Raw genomic sequence first — 17,581 nt, 5'->3', positions numbered from 1 at the left:
CAGCAAGAGGGGGATGTGCAAAGGGAATTAGCTCACGCAGCAGGTTCCAAACCTAGCGGGAAAACAATGGCGACCGCACCACCACCACCACCATACATTGTGGGGGAGAAAGTGGCTATAGACAATGGTACATTGGTACAGGATAGGAGAGTAATTGATAAATGTACTAACGCTAACCCTTGCCAGTTGTATCCTGTTTTAAATTTTCCCCAGGACTGCGAGCAGGAAGATGAGCCCAGCATGATATCGGCACTCTCTGTAGCAGCCACCATACAAGACACTCAGGTGATGTCTAAATACACTGGGATCGAGGACATAAAAGATAATGTGCATCACAGGGAGGTAGCTGTTACTGTATTAATGGATGGGTTAAAGGAGGCATTAAGAACACGGGTACAGACCTCTCTACCAAACTGGAGAGGTATCTCGGTGGCTGCATTGAGAGAGTCCGCTATCGAGCACGATAGGAACATCAGTAAACACAGGGAGTCTCAGGGGGATAAGCTGATGACAGTAAGTATAAATGCTCTTACAACGAAAGCACATCAGCCAAAACTCCAGACCCCTGATGGTAAGTCACGGTCAATAATATGCTTCTATTGTAAGAAAGAAGGACATTTTGCAAGGGACTGTAGGAATAAAGGTACACATAATGTATACCGACCCCCTAGACCAGGATATGAACCACACTACAATGCACATAATTGGGATCAGGGACCACCTAGGAGAAATTACGAGCCACATGCAGGGGAAACAAGGAGGTACCCACCAAGGAGAGACTGGCAGGCCTCCGAAAATTCTCAGCTACCCCCCTCACATATTGTAGCTGCCAATGCGCTGCGGGAGGGTCTCACCACACAATAGGGGTTGGGCCACACCTGTAGTCTGCAGCCAGTGAAGTTGATTGCTAGCCTTGGTAGCGAACCTGAGGTCACAGTTGATGTACCTGGTGTACCATTACCTTTTCTTGTAGATACAGGGGTGGCCAGGTCAGTGTTAAATTCGACGGTAGGCATAAAAACCACAGGAAAAACAATTTCGGCAATGGGAGGAACAGGAACTGTGCAACAATACCCTTTGAGTAGACCGGCAGAGATTACGATAGGGCCCTTGCAAACCAAACATTCTTTTCTGTTGGCTGCATCGGCTCCGACTAATCTGCTTGGCAGAGATTTATTGTGTAAAATGCGGTGTGTCATATATTGTACTCCTGAGGGTGTCTTCTTTGATATACCTGGGAACCACGCTCAAGAAGTACAGGATATATTAGACACCCCTCAAAGGCTAATGTCGCATTCTACTGTTATAGACAAGTGTCCATCAAAGGTAGAGGAAATGATCTCACAAATACCGGGTTCCCTTTGGACCAAAGATGGACAAGACACTGGATTGATGGCAAATGTAGCTCCAGTAGTAGTGCAAGTAAAAGATGGTCGGATAGCTCCAAAAATCCCTCAGTATCCTCTGAAGCCAGAGGTAGAATTAGGAGTGTACCCCGTCATAGAGCGGTTGTTACAACAGGGCATCCTAGTCAGGACGTCCAACACTGCCAATAGTCCCATCTTCCCAGTGGAAAAAGAGTGGGGGGAGGGGTTACAGGCTAGTGCAGGATCTAAGGGGGATAAACAAGATAGTTGAGAGCCAATTCCCCGTAGTGCCCAATCCAGCAGTCATCCTCATGCAAATCTCCTCTACTGCAAAATTCTTCACTGTCATCGACCTCTGTTCTGCCTTCTTTTCTGTCCCTCTGCACCCTGACAGCCAATACCGCTTTGCTTTTACATACAGGGGAGTACAGTACACCTGGACTCGACTACCCCAAGGTTTCATTGACAGCCCGAGTATTTTCTCCCAGGCCTTGCATGACTGTTTACAATCCTTTCAACCTGAGAGTGGATCAGTGCTAATACAGTATGTCGATGACTTATTGTTGTGTTCTGACTCACTCGAATCGTCCTTGAAAGACACGAAACAGCTTCTGTTTCATCTTTCCCAAACGGGACACAAGGTTTCAAAGGATAAGTTGCAGTTGTGCCAGACCAGGGTAAAATATTTGGGACATTGCTTGACTCAAGGACTTAGACACCTCACCGCTGATAGAATACAGGCGATTCGCGACATGACTCTGCCACAAACGCAGCAACAGATCCGCACTTTCCTTGGAATGTGTGGGTACTGTCGAAACTGGATTCCAGGGTTCTCTATACTGGCTTTACCTTAGCAAGAAATGGTCTCTTCGAACAAACCAGAACGGATCTCGCACACAGATGAGTCCGAACTGGCCTTTGAGAGACTCAAACAGTGCCTATCACAGGCACCTGCATTAGGTATGCCAGATTATGAGAAGCCCTTTGAATTATACGGTACAGAAAGTGCAGGGTGCGCGGCAGGAGTGTTAACCCAGAGACATGGTGATGCCAGCAGGCCGGTAGCTTACTACAGTGCACAGTTGGACACCGTAGCGCGGTCTCTCCCCACATGCTTGCGAAGTGTTGCAGCAATAGCTTTGCTAGTAAGTAAAAGCGAGGACGTAGTGTTAGGACACAACCTGACCATCCATACACCTCATGCAGTATCAGCCTTACTGAACTCCGCCCAAACCAGACATGTCTCATCTGCTCGGTTTACAGAGTGGGAATTATCACTGATGGCCCCTGTAAACATCACCATTAAGATATGCAGCTCACTAAATCCTGCAACTTACTTGCCAAGTGTGCCTGGACAGGCACAAAGGGTGGAGGATGAGAATGAAGGTGAAGGAGGATTTAGTGCAGACACTGATACGCATGATTGTATGGAATACCTGAATCAGACTTTCACTGCGAAACCTGACATTAGTGACAACCCACTGGAAGGAGTAGACTTTACCTTCTACACTGACGGCAGTTGCCATAGACAGACGGACTCGGGAGACCTGTGCACTGGATACGCAGTTGTAGACGACAGAGGTATCATAGAAGCTGAACCCCTGGGCCCACCGCACTCAGCACAAGTTGCTGAGTTGGTCGCCCTAACCAGAGCGTGTGAATTGGCCAAGGGTAAGTCAGCTAATATATACACAGATTCTAGGTATGTCTTTGGAGTGGTGCATGATTTAGGGGCCCTATGGCGCCTCAGAAATTTCATGACGGCAGCTAGCACACCGGTAGCGCATGCGTCCCACATAAAAAGACTTTTAACAGCGATACAGGAACCAGACAGAGTGGCTGTTATCAAGTGCAAAGCACATACTTACAACCAAGACCCAATTTCACTTGGTAACAGCCGGGCAGACGAAGCTGCTAAATCAGCAGCCAGCACCCCCATACATACAAACGAACATCACATCACTGATGACATTTAACACGATCAACACACAACAATTAATTGAAATGCAAGATTTGTGTTCTTTACAGGAAAAGGCAGTCTGGAGGTCAAAGGGGTATGGCCAGGAGTCTTCAGGACTTTGGACAGGGGGACACGGTAAGCCAGTAGCCCCCAGAGCATATCTTCCAAGCTTAGCTGAGGTGGCACACGGTCTGACTCATCTGGGTAAAGAGGGTATGTGTAAGCTGGTGAGAGCCTACTGGTGTGCGCCAGGATTCTCTTCTCATGCAGGTAAGAGAGCAATGACATGTTTTACTTGCTTGAGGAAGAATATTGGAAAGTCAATACCAACAGAGCCATCCCATATCCCTCCAACAGACGGACCTTTTCAGGTAATACAAATCTATTTCATACAGTTACCACCCTGTAGGAATTTAAAATATGTGTTAGTTTGTATCGATGTATTTTCCAACTGGGTAGAAGCGTTCCCTGCTGCCACAAATACTGCTACGTTCACTGCAAAGAAAACTGTGCAGGAATTTGTGTGTAGATATGGTATCCCTAGAATAATTGAAAGTGATAGGGGTACCCATTTTACAGGTGAAGTCTTTCAGGTCATGTTCAAGCTGATGGGAATTAATAGCAAGCTGCATACTCCGTACCGTCCACAGGCGAGTGCAATGGTGGAGAGAGTGAATAGCACTATTAAGAACAAGCTGAGCAAATTAATGGCTGAAACTGGATTGTCGTGGCCAGAAGCTTTGCCACTAGTATTGAACAGCATCAGAACCACTCCCAGGTCTCCCCTTAACCTATCACCCTTTGAAATCCTTTTTGGTCGACAACCTCATGTAATGATAGACCCCCAGGATGATTTGAAATGTAATAATGAAGTGACTGTGAAATATTTGGTTGGGACGAGCCAGCAGCTGAGAAATCAACAAAGAAATTTAAAGTTGGTGATTCCTGACCTACCGGACAGTAATTGTCATGACATTGAACCTGGGGATTATGTGATGATTCGAAATTTCTTACGCTCAGGTTGCCTCATAGACATGTGGGAAGGACCATATCAAGTCTTGTTAACCAGCACAACAGCATTGAAGGTCGCTGAAAGAGAGACTTGGATCCACTCATCCCTCTGCAAGAAGGTCGCTGACCCGGAGGGAACTCATGACAAAGAGCAGAGTGTAGAGAATCTCATATCACTGGAGTGTCTGTTCCGGGAAAGTTGAGAGGCAGGACTGTTGAAGGGCATCTGAGCACAGAGAGTAACAAGATATAGAACGGTTGTCGTACCACTTTCTTTTTTCACCTCCCCCTGCATTTTTCCTTTCTTTTCTCCTTCTTATTTTCCTCCTTTCCCCTAACGAAATGGATCGATCACAAGAGACTGCGTTTCGGGTTCTGTTAGTAATTATGGTTTTGATAAGGACAGTGTGTTTTGGTGAGGGTCCCAGAGAGGTCGAGCAGGGATCTGGAATGGGTTCTCATGGCAAGTATGGATTTGTAGGATCTCAGGATCAGCGCATCACTTTAGTAAAAGCTGGCATCAGTAAGCGCTCTGGTAGTCAGGGAGCTCGGAGGCACTGTGAGGGGTTATTGTCTGATGAATATTGTATTTGTAGGAATTGTGAGAATATAGTTGAGGATGGGTGCATCCAGAAATGTCAGTCCAACCTTAATATCGACATGGACCGTTATCCGTTGAGTGATTACCACTCACTAGTGGGTAAGGTCTTAAACCAGACAGAATGCTGGGTGTGCTCACAGGTACCTCAAGGTCAGAGCAAGTCAGGATTAGTACCGTACCCTTTAGCAATAGATGAGGTACTCGAATTACGGGGTGGGAGACCGGTGGACAAGAAATTCAATATCTCTAGGCCCCCTAGTTTGAAGCTCCACCAGTATCATGTAGACAGGTCCTTATTGTGTTTTAATATTTCCAATTACCGAAAACCGGGAAATTGGTAAGTGAAGTGGAATAACCAGACAATGACCTTTTCACACAGAGCTGATAGGATACCCATAGACTCTGAACTTGTACGCCAAATAGCCAACAGTGGGAGGTATTTTCGGTATAGGTATACTCATGGAAGCAAGACCATGTGGGTTGGAAAAGTATCGCCAGGGTATTGTGCTCATATCATCCAGCCCGATACTTGTACTGAGCAGATGGGAGAACTAGGGATTGGTTTATTTACTTGGAAAATTTGTAATATGGTGATGTTATATTTTGTCCCCTATGTTCTCCCAGATGATGCCTATTTCATATGTGAGAGGAAGGCGTACAAGTGGCTTGCCCCGAGCTCAGAGGGATTGTGTTATATTGGGAGAGTACTGCCAGAGGTCATGAGCATAACCCATGATAAGATGAAAGACGTTCACCGCAGTGCTCAGGCTCCTTATACTCATACTCACTATGAACACATCATCAAGGGACACCTCATAGATAGTACAGAGCACGCAGCCTCTGATTTGATCCACGAATCCACCGGGATTCAATTCCTTCTTGCATTAGACATCACCCGTACTGCCAGAGGAATTATAAATTATAGGTATATCCATGCGCTAGCGAACTTGATAGATAATATCACTGAGATGTATGACGACACCTTCAGGTATACGGGAAGGGAGTTACAAGCTTACAAGAAGGAGCTGATTCAGCACAGGATGGTCCTTAATTATATCACAGCCGTGACAGGTGGGTACTGTGTTACTCTGGCAACTCAATATGGTGTGAAGTGCTGTACGTATATTACGAACAGCACTGACGACCCCACGGAGATTATCGATCAAAAGATGGACGATATCTTGCAGTTGAAGTGGGAGTTCAGGAGGAAGCACAACCTTACCTTAGCGACTGTGAGTAATGAACTGACCAGCTGGGTCTCATGGTTGAATCCACGAAATTGGTTCTCAGGTTTAGGAGAATGGGCTCAAAATGTTATTATGAGTGTAGGGAAGTTTCTCCTTTGTATCCTGGGAGTCGTCATAATTATTGGTTCGATATTTAGGTGTGTTCGAATTCTGATGCGGCACAAGCACGGCACAAAGTTGATGAGTCTAAAGAGCGAGGGCGCTGTTATAGCAGCAGATTTAATTTATGACCCATCCATAGAGATAGTGTTATGATAAGGATTGCAAATTAATTTCATGGCCTGTTTCTTTCACCCGTTTTTCTTTTGTTTCCCCCTCTGCCCAGATACATCCATCCGGAAAAGACGTCAGCCCTACCCAAAATGTTTATGTGAATGTATTTTAGATATGTGTCTTATCTTCATCTCTGCAACCTCCAGTTAACAGCACACATAGTCGACAGGTGATATCCACATATACTAGCACTCACATATGTTCCCCCTCCATGTATCATCAACTAAATGTGCACCCCATTTGTTGGAACAAGAAGCCGAAAAGAGCTCGGTAGTGTTTGTTGGCCCTTTTACAGACCCTTAGTACGGGATGAGAAGGATTTAATGTATACTTCGCAGTACCTCGAAGCTTATTTAGTACATATACGGCACGATGATACATGCCCCTCAGACATGGATTCATACATACATGCTTTTTACTATCCCACTAGGTCATACATTTCCCACCTACAACTCTCCCCGATCATCAAAGCTTCTGTAGATATTGTATAGATATTTTTCTGTTTAGTGATTAGATAGTGGCAGTTATTGGTGACTGCCAAAGGGTGGACTGTCAAAGTCGAAAAATATTGCAGTACATACATTACGTACAAACTACAGATGGCCTCCGTGCGCGTACTTGCTCTGCCGTGCATGCGCATATTCGCAATTTGCGTATGGTCGCTCCCGCGGACCTGCGTATTAGCGCGTGGTATGAGTATTTATGGTAGAGTTTGTGAACGCATGGAAAAGCCATCAAAACAAATTACATATTTAATCCAAATAGTGCACATTTTACACATAGCCTCCCTGCACTACAGCAGCAAGTTACAGCAGTTTAAATGGTTTCAGAACAAAGGGATTCACCTTTACAGGATAGGAGGGGACAGAACAAGGTTATAAGGTGGTGTTTGGTATCCAGCTGTAGGGTATTTTAAGGGTAACATTCTGGTGTTGGTTTGAGGAAGATCGCATGTTCCTGCGGATAGTTATGTGCAGGAGCAGAATATAGATATAAACTGTATTTACTGTACATTATGTATGCGGCGGGAATCCAGAGGAGACCACCCACAAGAGCAGTTGGAACAGACATCGCCCACCTATTCAAACCGACCTATGACCTCTCCTGTACTGTAAATGACCATACCTGTGTCCAATGGACAAAGAGATTACAGTATCCATTGTGTTAAGTTTTGGATGAATTGTATAAAGAGAGCCTGCTGCAGGCCTGGTCAGACACAAGACTCACAAAGTAATCTATTAGATGACCGAGGACCGGACCGGGTAGCGCGGCGAATCCAATCACGTATGTACCATTGAATGTAGCCATTATTCTGTTGTATTGTATTGGTTGTATTGTAACCCCCTTTCAGCAATAATACGCTGTGGTGTCGGAACCCAGTGGTTTAACTACAGACTGGTGTCGTGTCTTTCTTTCCCTGCTAAGGTTTAAAGTGTATTAGTATCGCATTGCATTGCTGTATAAGGTTTAATTATTTTAATTATATTTAAAAAAAAACAAGAATTGTCTAATCAACATATGCATATTATTACTTAAAAACACAATGAGAACAATACCCTCCACCACGCCGCCACAACAGCACCAACCCTACACACCTATCTACAAAAGTCCACGCCACTGCACCAACCCGCGGCCACAGCTCAGCAGCAACCCAGGCCCCAAAGCCACCCCCGCGGCAGTTCACACAGCCACAATCGCCGTCTGTCCCGCATCATCCAGAGCCACCCGCCCAGACGGACAAACCTGCACCTACTCAAAGGGACACACTAGACCCTGCAACAGCACGGCCAACCCCAAGTCCCACACCATGCAACCATGCAGACAGGCATCAGCACACGCCCACACCCATTGCAACATGCCCCAGCTTCTAATGAAACCGTTAGACTTTTACAACGGAGAAACGCGTTAAGAGTACTCTGCTTTAGTACTCTGAGACAAACCCTCGGATCGTGGGACAACACACACCGCCTCAAGCTTGCCTCATCAAGTTCCAGTGACATTCACTCATCGGGTCCGCCTAACAACCTCCGTGGAAATAAGATACTCAGCCCCATTAAGGTACTATCCAGCGGCACGCTGCTGCAGCCGGGAGCTGAGCTCCGCTCCAAACATCACGCATAGGCTGCCTGTGCCACGGCAAAGAGGAGACGGACGGCTGTAACGGGGATAGCGCAACAGCACGGCGCTGCACAGTGGCGTAAGTTCGTCCCAGTTGCCCGGAGGCAAGATAAATATTGGTGCCCCCCTATTTCAAGGTGTGTGTGTGTGTGTGTGTGTGGAGTGTTCTGAAAACTGTATCTATACATTTAATTGTCTTTTATTTTAAATCACACATTTCTTAGCAGTGACACCCAGGACTAGAACCCACGACCCGCCACACTAACAGCAGACACCCCACCGACGGAGCCACCAGCCCCCGCAGAGGAAGCACGAAAACTCCAACCACACGAAGTCACATGTAATTGTCAGAGAAGTATCTTCATATAGTTAAAATTCTCATACCTCCCACACAGGAGCAAACAGCCCCACCAGCAAGGTGTCCGCCCCCAGCGCAACAGGCCGTGGCCTCCAATCCCGGGCGTGACACTTGTAAAATGTGTATATACAGTATAATAAAGAGGGTGTGATGTGTAAGGTGCAGGGACCAGTGAGGAAGTTGGCCACTGAAAAGACAGCGGCAGCTATCAATTAACTTAATTCAATGGTGTCAGAGCAGGAGCCCGGCGGTAGATGACTCTGTTGCCTCCCAGAGTTCTGCCTCTGGCGCTGCAGCCGGGAACTGGCTCTTGGTCTGTGTCATCTTTACCCTGAGAAGGGGTTAACAGCATTCCCAGCAGGAGAGTATCACGGTGGGCTATAAATTATTCTGGAAACAGATGAGGTGAGACACGGTTCCTGAATCCACAACAGTTATATTTTTGTTATATGCTAATACATGTGACAATGAACACGAGCACACACCGACACCTGCCTGCATGATCAGTGGCGGTTCTTGCCACGGGCAAGCAGTACTTTTGCCCGGGGCGCCGCCTCGGCGCCGGAGGGCGCCGCACCAGGGCAAGATCCGCCACTGTGCCCCCCGCAGTGCCCAGCTGTGCCCCCCGCTTTGAAGGGAACCAGACGCGTAGCGTCTAGTTTACCCCCACCGAGAGGACCCCAGCTGTGCGGCGCGCGATGACATCACCGCGCACCGCACAGCAAAGGCCCCCCCCACGAAGGGAAACCAGACGCCACGATCTAGCCTCCCTTCATGGAGAGGACCCCCGCTGCGCGGCGCGCGACGATGCCATCGCGCACCGCACAGCATAGTGGCACAGACACTAGGGGTCATAATTGACCCCTAGTGTCTATGCTGTTCTATGGGAGAGACGTAATAACGTCTCTCCCATAGATCGAGGAAAGGAGAGAAGAAGAGCGGCGTCGGCGGAGGAGGTCTGCAGCGGTCTGGATCAGGAACGGGGATGGTAAGTATACTTTTTTTTTTTTTCAGCGTCGCTACAGGGGCACAAATGGGGGCGTAACTGACCACGCCCCCATTTGAAGCCACGCCCCTATACTTTGCCCGGGGCGCCACAATCCCAAGAACCGGCCCTGTGCATGATTACATGGCATGAGAACCGGAACCAACCACACTGCTGCAGGATCCAACACGTCCCCCTGAACAAACACAAATCCATCCATCCAAGCGAGCGGCTCCGGACGACGCGGGACAGACAGCTACCACAGCCACACGAACTGCCACAAAAGCGACCCCGGAACCCAAACTGCCACCAAGCCGCGACCACAAGCCGACACAGCAACGCGGACCCCCACAGACAGGCGTGCAAAACCAATACCATTGCAACAGCGCAATAGAGGGCATTGCTCCCACTGCACTCTTTTTTTTTTTAATCAATAGTTTTTATTGAAAAGATAAACATTTTTATGGGGTACAGAACGAAGAAAAAGGGGGGGTGATACATCAACACAGTGTAAGGGTCGGTATGGTAGGGATGTAGAAGAAAGAGGGAGGGGGGGGGGGGGAATAGGGGTCCAGACTAGAATTGGAGGAGTGTTACATCGGAGCCTTGTATACATAATACATCAGAGAAGTTGAGACATATAGAAAAACTATACAATGCGGTAAGGTAGTAGTGGCCTAATCCTGTTGGGCAGAAGTTACAGATACGCTTTAGAAGATGGTATTGGGGGGAGACCTAGTAGGGGTCGACTCTTAACAGGGAGGGGAAGGTGTAACTGCCTAGGTAATGGGGGGTGTAATGATAGGTGATGTATATTAGTTCAGACCTTGTCGGGTTGCCCGGATGAGCTAAGTGGGGGTGAGGTGGATTTATGAAGATATTGAGACCCTTCAATCGAGGAAATAAAGGTTTGCCACGCGAGCCAGCGCGTTTTGAGGGAAGAGTGGTTGAGGGAGGAGGAAGCTGATTCCGTCTCCATATGGAAATGGTGGTTTATCTTATGTATAACTCTTAGCAGGGTAGGGGGAGTGGATTGTTTCCACATTTGGGCTAGGTTTGCTCGAGCGGCTATCAGGATGTGGCCCAGGACATATCTGGCAGGTGGCGTTATTGAAGCGGGGACGACTTGTAGTAATGCTAGAGTTGGGTCTGGTGCTAGGTGGGTGGACAGAACTTTGTTTATTAGCTCAAATACATCTAACCAGTATTTAGTGATCTTTGGGCACGTCCAGAATATGTGGAAGATATGTCCTACCGAGCCGCATAGTCTCCAGCATTTATTACTGTGAGAGGGCGCTGTATAAGGTTTAAAGTGTATTCATTGGGTGTGTACGCGCTGTGTGTACTTTGTACCGTCAGCGCGGCGTTTGTACGCAAAGTCCGTACGCAGTACGGGACTCTTTACGCTAATAGCGTAAAAAGTACGTAGAGTGTGTATTAAGTATAGCGGCCGCAGCAGCTCCATGGTAAAGTGTATTTAAGGTGTGTTTAAGGTATAGCTTTCATTCCTGTATATAAATCAGCATTCTCAGAGTATACCCTCAGAAAAACTCAGACAGAACCCGAGATATCTGGCTGGGAAGCGCAATTAACCAGCTCGGATGGGGACCACTGCTTTAAAGTCAGATATATCCGGTTCCCCAATGCCAATTTTCAAAATTCTGGTACCCCCTGGAAAAAGGGGACCCTTGGTGTCTAAGAGTATGAGTGACTTTGTTTCTCCAGAATCTGTACTATTTTGAAGAGATTTGGTTTGTAATTTGATTTTTTAGATGAAGATCCTGCTGAGTGGAATAAATGTGCAGATGTTAAGCATGCCTGTGAATTTTTTAAAGATTTTTCTGGTGTGAATGAACCAGCTTAACGGGGAGTTGCTTTGACCCAAGAGAACCTTGGTTAAGTTAAGGGTTAGGACAATTTTCAGAATCTGCTGTTGGTTTCTCAGCACACCTGCAGGGCAGTAAAATCCTGCACAAAGGAACTCATAATTCGTTTGACTAATAGAAACTGAGGGCCTAATTCAGACCTGATCGCAGCACCAAATTTGTTAGCTTATGGACAAAACCATGTGTACTGCAGGGGGGGGGGGGGGGGGGGGGCAGATATAACATGTGCAGAGAGAGTTAGATTTGGGTTTGGTGTGTTCAAACTGAAATATAAATTGCAGTGTAAAAATAAAGCAGCCAGTATTTACCCTGCACAGAAACAATATAACCCACCCAAATGTAACTCTCTCTGCACATGTCATATCTGCCCCACCTGCAGAGCACATGGTTTTACCCATTAGCGAACAAATTTGCTGCTGCGATCAGATCTGAATTACCCCGAGTGTCAGAACATTACTTCACATGGATAAATGTGATTATTTTGTTATTGCGATCCAAATAAATAATTTATAGCATTCAATGAAATTGTCTTAAGGGCCCTACACACTGCGCGACCCGCTGCCGAGCTGCCCGACCGCCGATTCGGCAGATGGGCGACCCGACGGCGGAGGGGAGTTGACGGGGGAAGTGAAGAAATTTCACTCCCTCCATCACCCGGCTCCTTAGCAGTGCATGCAAATATGGACGAGATCGTCCATATTGTTCTGCATGCACAAGCGACGGGGCACCAACGATGAACGAGCGCGGGGCCGCGCATCGTTCATCATTGGTGCCTCCACACTACAAGATATGAACGGTATCTCGTTCATTAATGAACGAGATTGTTCATCTCTTTCAGTAATATCACCCAATTTGTAGGACCTATTATTTTCAAATCCTTTGAGACACAAGTCGGAGTAGTCTGTAGTTCACATATGTTTTTATTATAACAAAAGTTAAAAAAAATAAGGGGTGTCCCATATCAAATAAAAAAATTCCAAAATGTTCAGAATTGCTAAGCTGCGCCGGAAGGAGGGTACCCTATTTTTAGCGATTATGCTGAAGTTGCGTGGGGTTGCAATTTCAGCATGTTCAAGGAGGGGGGGGGGGGGCTATTAGCATGCTGGATGGACTTGCCCTGCGATGTGCGCCCCCCCAGTATGCGATTGATAGGGCTGCAAATTCTGCTACATAGCAGAATTTGCAATAGTTACTGAATCTGGTTTATACTCATAGGGTAGGGAGGACTGTACTCAGGAAAGCCTGAAATCTAGTATGAGGGGTTCCAGAGAGACAGTAGGTGAAAAGGTGGTTGGAAAAGATAACAAAGGGCTCTATTCAATTCTCTGGCAGTTGAATAGCGCCGGGAATTAGCTCCCGGTGCTATTCAATACAGCGCCAAGTGACACTCAGTTGTCGGGAATTCTTCTCTCACCCCTGGGGGATGCGAGAGGAAATCTGACAAAAGTGCTGCGGCGCGGCCGGCGTGAGGCTGTTTCTGTAGGGAATCAGCATCGCGGCGGGGAGTTAAGTCGGAGAATGCCCGTTCTCCCGACAAATCAACCTGTTAAGTCCGGAAGAACGGGCATTCGTCGATTTAACTTGAGCTGAATTGAATAGCGACAGGAGCTAATTCCCGGCGCTATTCAACTGTCGGAGAATTGAATCGACCCCAAACATGGAAGAATATTTGGATAGAGAATTGGAACAGCGGTGATGCCTCAGAATCACTAGTCGTTGATGACTATCACAGAATAGACTAATGGCCTTTCTACAGAATTATAGAACTATATTTCTTCATCTCCATTAGATTACAGGAAATCTTTAAAAAAAATTATGTCTTAAACATTCCTAGTGTTAAAAAAAATGTGTTTCTTTAGGTGTTAGAAAGTTGCTACCTCGCGGTGACCTCTGAGAGGCTGTATGTGACAGAAGCAGATTGACAGTTGTTTTGTGTTGTTGCTACTGTTACCATGGTAACCCACATGATTTGTACAATTGTTGAACAATAGCCACACCTTACACTAGCAGTATCTTCTCTTACTAGTGCGACACCTCTGCCAGTAATCGCTGTTCATAACAAACATATTTTTCTTGTTAGAGGGTACTATACTATACCTATAGCTTCATTATTTAAGTGTTTGTTTTTTAAAGCAGCAAACAGTAATTTCTTGGAGACTGTATTCAATAGGGCTGTATTCAATAGCTGTCGGGTCCTTTCCGACAGAAAGGACCCGGCAGCACTCTATTCATTGCCAAGCCAAACCCGACAGGTTTGGCCCGGTCCCGACAGTGTCAATCTGACTTTTTTTAAAAACATTGACATTGTTGGAAACTGGGCCCGGAAACTGGCCCCGCTTCCGACAATACACGCAGCTTGCATATAAATGAATTAACAAATATTTAAATGATATTAAATGTTTGTTAATTCATTTATATGCAAGCTTTCTTGATAGAGAGATATAAAGATATTTAAATCAATTGGTGAAGTGTGTGTATACGCTCATTTATGCACATGATCTTTATTAACGCATTAAGAGGGTCATTCCGACCCGATCGCTTGCTGCCAGGTCGGATATGCTTATGCGCCGGCGCATGCTATACGGCCGAAGGCCGTTGTACCCTAGCGATCGCCCCTACCTGATTGATAGGCAGAGGCGGTCGCTGGGCGGGAGGGGGCTGGACGGCGGCGTTAAGCCGCCGTTTAGGGGGCGCGGTCCGGCCAACGCAGGTGTGGCCGGACCATTGGGGGGGGGCGGCGTCTGCGTGACGTCACACGCAGCCGCTGCGACCCGTGCAGCGATGAGGTTCTCCCAGCCAGCCGCAGGAGCTGCGCTGGCCGGGAGTTACTCCTCAAATGCAAAAGCATCGCTGCTGTGCGATGCTTTTGCATTTCTGCGGGGAAGGGGGGGGGCAGGGACTGACATGCAGGGCGGACTAGCCCTGTGCTGGGCGTCCCCCCGCATGTTTGAGTGCCTGATCGTAGCTGTGGTAAATTTAGCACAGCTGCGATCAACTTGGAATGACCCCCTAAGTCATTAGTAAAATGTTTTTTTTTTTCTAGTATAGGCGACATAAGTTGCCACTACTATTAGCTGTGTGCACACAGACACAGCTGGACTTATTGCTGCTTGGTATATGTGTTAAAACACTAATACTTTAATTACATGTACTTGAGTGTATATACATATATTTATATGTATATATAAATTTACTAGCGCCTGAAAGAGTTGTGTGAGTTTTTCTACACCCAGAAAACGCCAGGTTTCCGCCCAGAAATGCCGGCTTCCTGTCAGTCAAACAGCGGCTGCATTGCCATTACGACCTGTACGCATTTTCTGACACTATTACCCCGTGTGTGCGCATGCTCAGTCGTTCGATAATCATATGATTTATGATTTCTCAGAATAGTGATCCATGCTGAATTAGGCCCTTTATTAGTCAAGCTGTGTCAAAGCTTGTTGTATTGCAAATTAAAAGCCTTCTATTTTGGATTGTTTGCCCAAACTCTCAGAGTAAGAGGTGAGGTTAGAAAGCAAATAAACTGCTATTTGATATCATCTACATTATTATCAATTATTTACAGGTGCCAGAAAACATAAAACAAATCATACGTACAGACAGGACAAGTACGTACAAGGCTGACAAAGAAGGTGCAGATGGGAAATAGTGTAGCGTAGGCCATGCTTGTGAGAGGTTATTATCTAGAGCACAGGTTCTCAAACTCAGTCCTCAGGACCCCACACGGTTCATGTTTTGCAGATCACCTGTAGATTTTTAAAATGTGACAGTTGGTGATACACAGTGCACCTGCTGGGTGACATGGAAAACGTGAACCGTGTGGGGTCCTGAGGACCGAGTTTGAGAACCACTGATCTAGAGCACAGGTTCTCAAACTCGGTCCTCAGTATCCCCACATGGTCCATGTTTTGCAGGTCACCTGTAGATTTTTAAAATGTGACATTTGGTTATACACTGTCACGATCCGGGTATCTGGACGCCATTACTTACCCTTCAGATGCCTCCTAAGGCTGGCTCAGCGTTCCAGGACCGGATCCCGCTGTTCCTGAGTTTCCACATGCAGAATGTCAGAGTGGTGATTTAATCAGCCGCGGCCTCCGCTGTGCCCGCGTGGTTAAATGTGCGCTTGTCAGTCTGACGTCTCCTGTCTCCTGTGGCCGGCGTCGCCATTACTGTTTCAATTCTCACATGGATTACAAACCAAACTTCCCTCCAAGTGTCTGCATGGGCGCAGCCATCTTGGATTTTGTCATCTGATTATTTCCACCAATCTGCTGTCTGTATTGTTGATTTGCATAATTGCCTAGCCAACCCCTTCCTTGCTGCAGGTATAAGTATGCTGTGCCTGAGCAAGGAAGGCGTCAGTGCTTTGGTTGTCTAACCTAGTTCCAGTTTGTCTCTCTCCTGTGGTTGTCTTCCAGGTTCCAGCTCCTGTCTCCAGACTTCTGCTATAGAGACCCGCACCAGCATTCCATCTGCGGTGTAGCCTGACTCTCCGATCCATTCTGGACTCACCTGTTTCCAGCTACAACAATCACCTGCTTCCAGCCCAGCTTCCAGCAGTGTACAGCTTCTCTTAAAGGGCCGGTGTCCTTTCTGCAGTTTACCACTCTCCACCGGTATTATTATTTCACCGCTCTCAAACAATCACCTGCTTCCAGCCCAGCTTCCAGCAGTGTATAGCTTCTCTTAAAGGGCCGGTGTCCTTTTCTGCAGTTCACCACTCTCCACCGGTATTATTATTTCACCGCTCTCAAACTCCAAACTTCATTATTATTTCATCGCTCTCAAGTTCGTTTATTATTTAACTGGTTCCAGCCAGTATCCACTCCGTACCAACAACAGTCTGGTTCCAGCCAGTATCCACAGCAGCCGTTTTACCTTCAGCAGCCCAGCCTTTCCTGGAACATCAGCTGGTACGATCCTGGGTTCTCTCCATTGCTACAGTCAGGCCTGGTAAGGACTTTCCAACTAGAAGATTATAAGAACTGTCTCACACTACTAGTGCCTGTGGCCCTTGCCACCCTGTAGTACCCAGGAATTGTATTTATCCTCTGTTGACTTTTATGTTTCCTTTTACTGCTGCTGTGTTACGGAGTTTGTCATAATAAACATCATTGACTTTTATCCTGGTTGTCGTGGTCACGCCTTCGGGCAGTTATTCTACATGTTACTTACATGTCTAGGGGTCTGATACAACCTCCCAGGTTCCGTTACATCTCAGCCCCTACAACTGAGGCTGCCTCCCGTCAGCTCAGGCCCTCAGTTGTGACATACACAGTGCAACTGCTAGGTGACATGGAAAACATGAACCGTGTGTAGTCGTGAGGACTGAGCTTGAGAACCACTGATCTAGAGGGAGAGTGCTGTACTGAGACGATAGGAGGTAGTGAGTCTCGGAGTGGAAATTGGGACAGTAACTGGTAGTACCCAGAGAGAGTTACATCAGGTGGGGGAAGGATAGGTAACAGTGAAGAAGTGGGCTTTTAGAGAGCATTTGGAAGATTGAGGAGGTATCCAATTATAAGCGCTAAATTTTCGACCTATGGTTATTATCGGGCTATCCAGTTATAGCCTGTTTAACACATGGGATCTGGGATAAGTATCCAGTGTTATCGCAGAAAAAAATAATCTGTTTGGGGATTATGCCTCACGTGCCTGAGGCACCCCGATGCATAACTCCCGATAAGTGCCTGCTGTCAGGGCTAATTGGATACCCCCTGAATGTTGCGCGGTTCCATAAGTGGGGAGCAGCACGGGGCTTGTATTTGAGTC

The 17,581-nt window shown here is 46.9% G+C and overlaps 1 long non-coding RNA gene across 1 annotated transcript in view; it reads left to right on the top strand.

Annotated features, from left to right (window-relative positions):
* Positions 1 to 16,933, top strand: part of LOC134993944 (uncharacterized) — a 39,728-nt gene extending 22,795 nt beyond the window's left edge. The window contains exon 3 of the long non-coding RNA XR_010197350.1: positions 16,228 to 16,933. This is a non-coding gene — a long non-coding RNA (uncharacterized LOC134993944). The remainder of the gene's footprint in view (positions 1 to 16,227) is intronic.
* The last annotated feature ends 648 nt before the right edge of the window (positions 16,934 to 17,581 follow it).

The sequence above is a fragment of the Pseudophryne corroboree genome, chromosome 1 (assembly GCF_028390025.1).
Source record: "Pseudophryne corroboree isolate aPseCor3 chromosome 1, aPseCor3.hap2, whole genome shotgun sequence".
Taxonomy (NCBI): domain Eukaryota; kingdom Metazoa; phylum Chordata; class Amphibia; order Anura; family Myobatrachidae; genus Pseudophryne; species Pseudophryne corroboree.
Note: the sequence above shows the minus strand (reverse complement) of the source record. Positions and strands in the feature narration are given on the sequence as shown.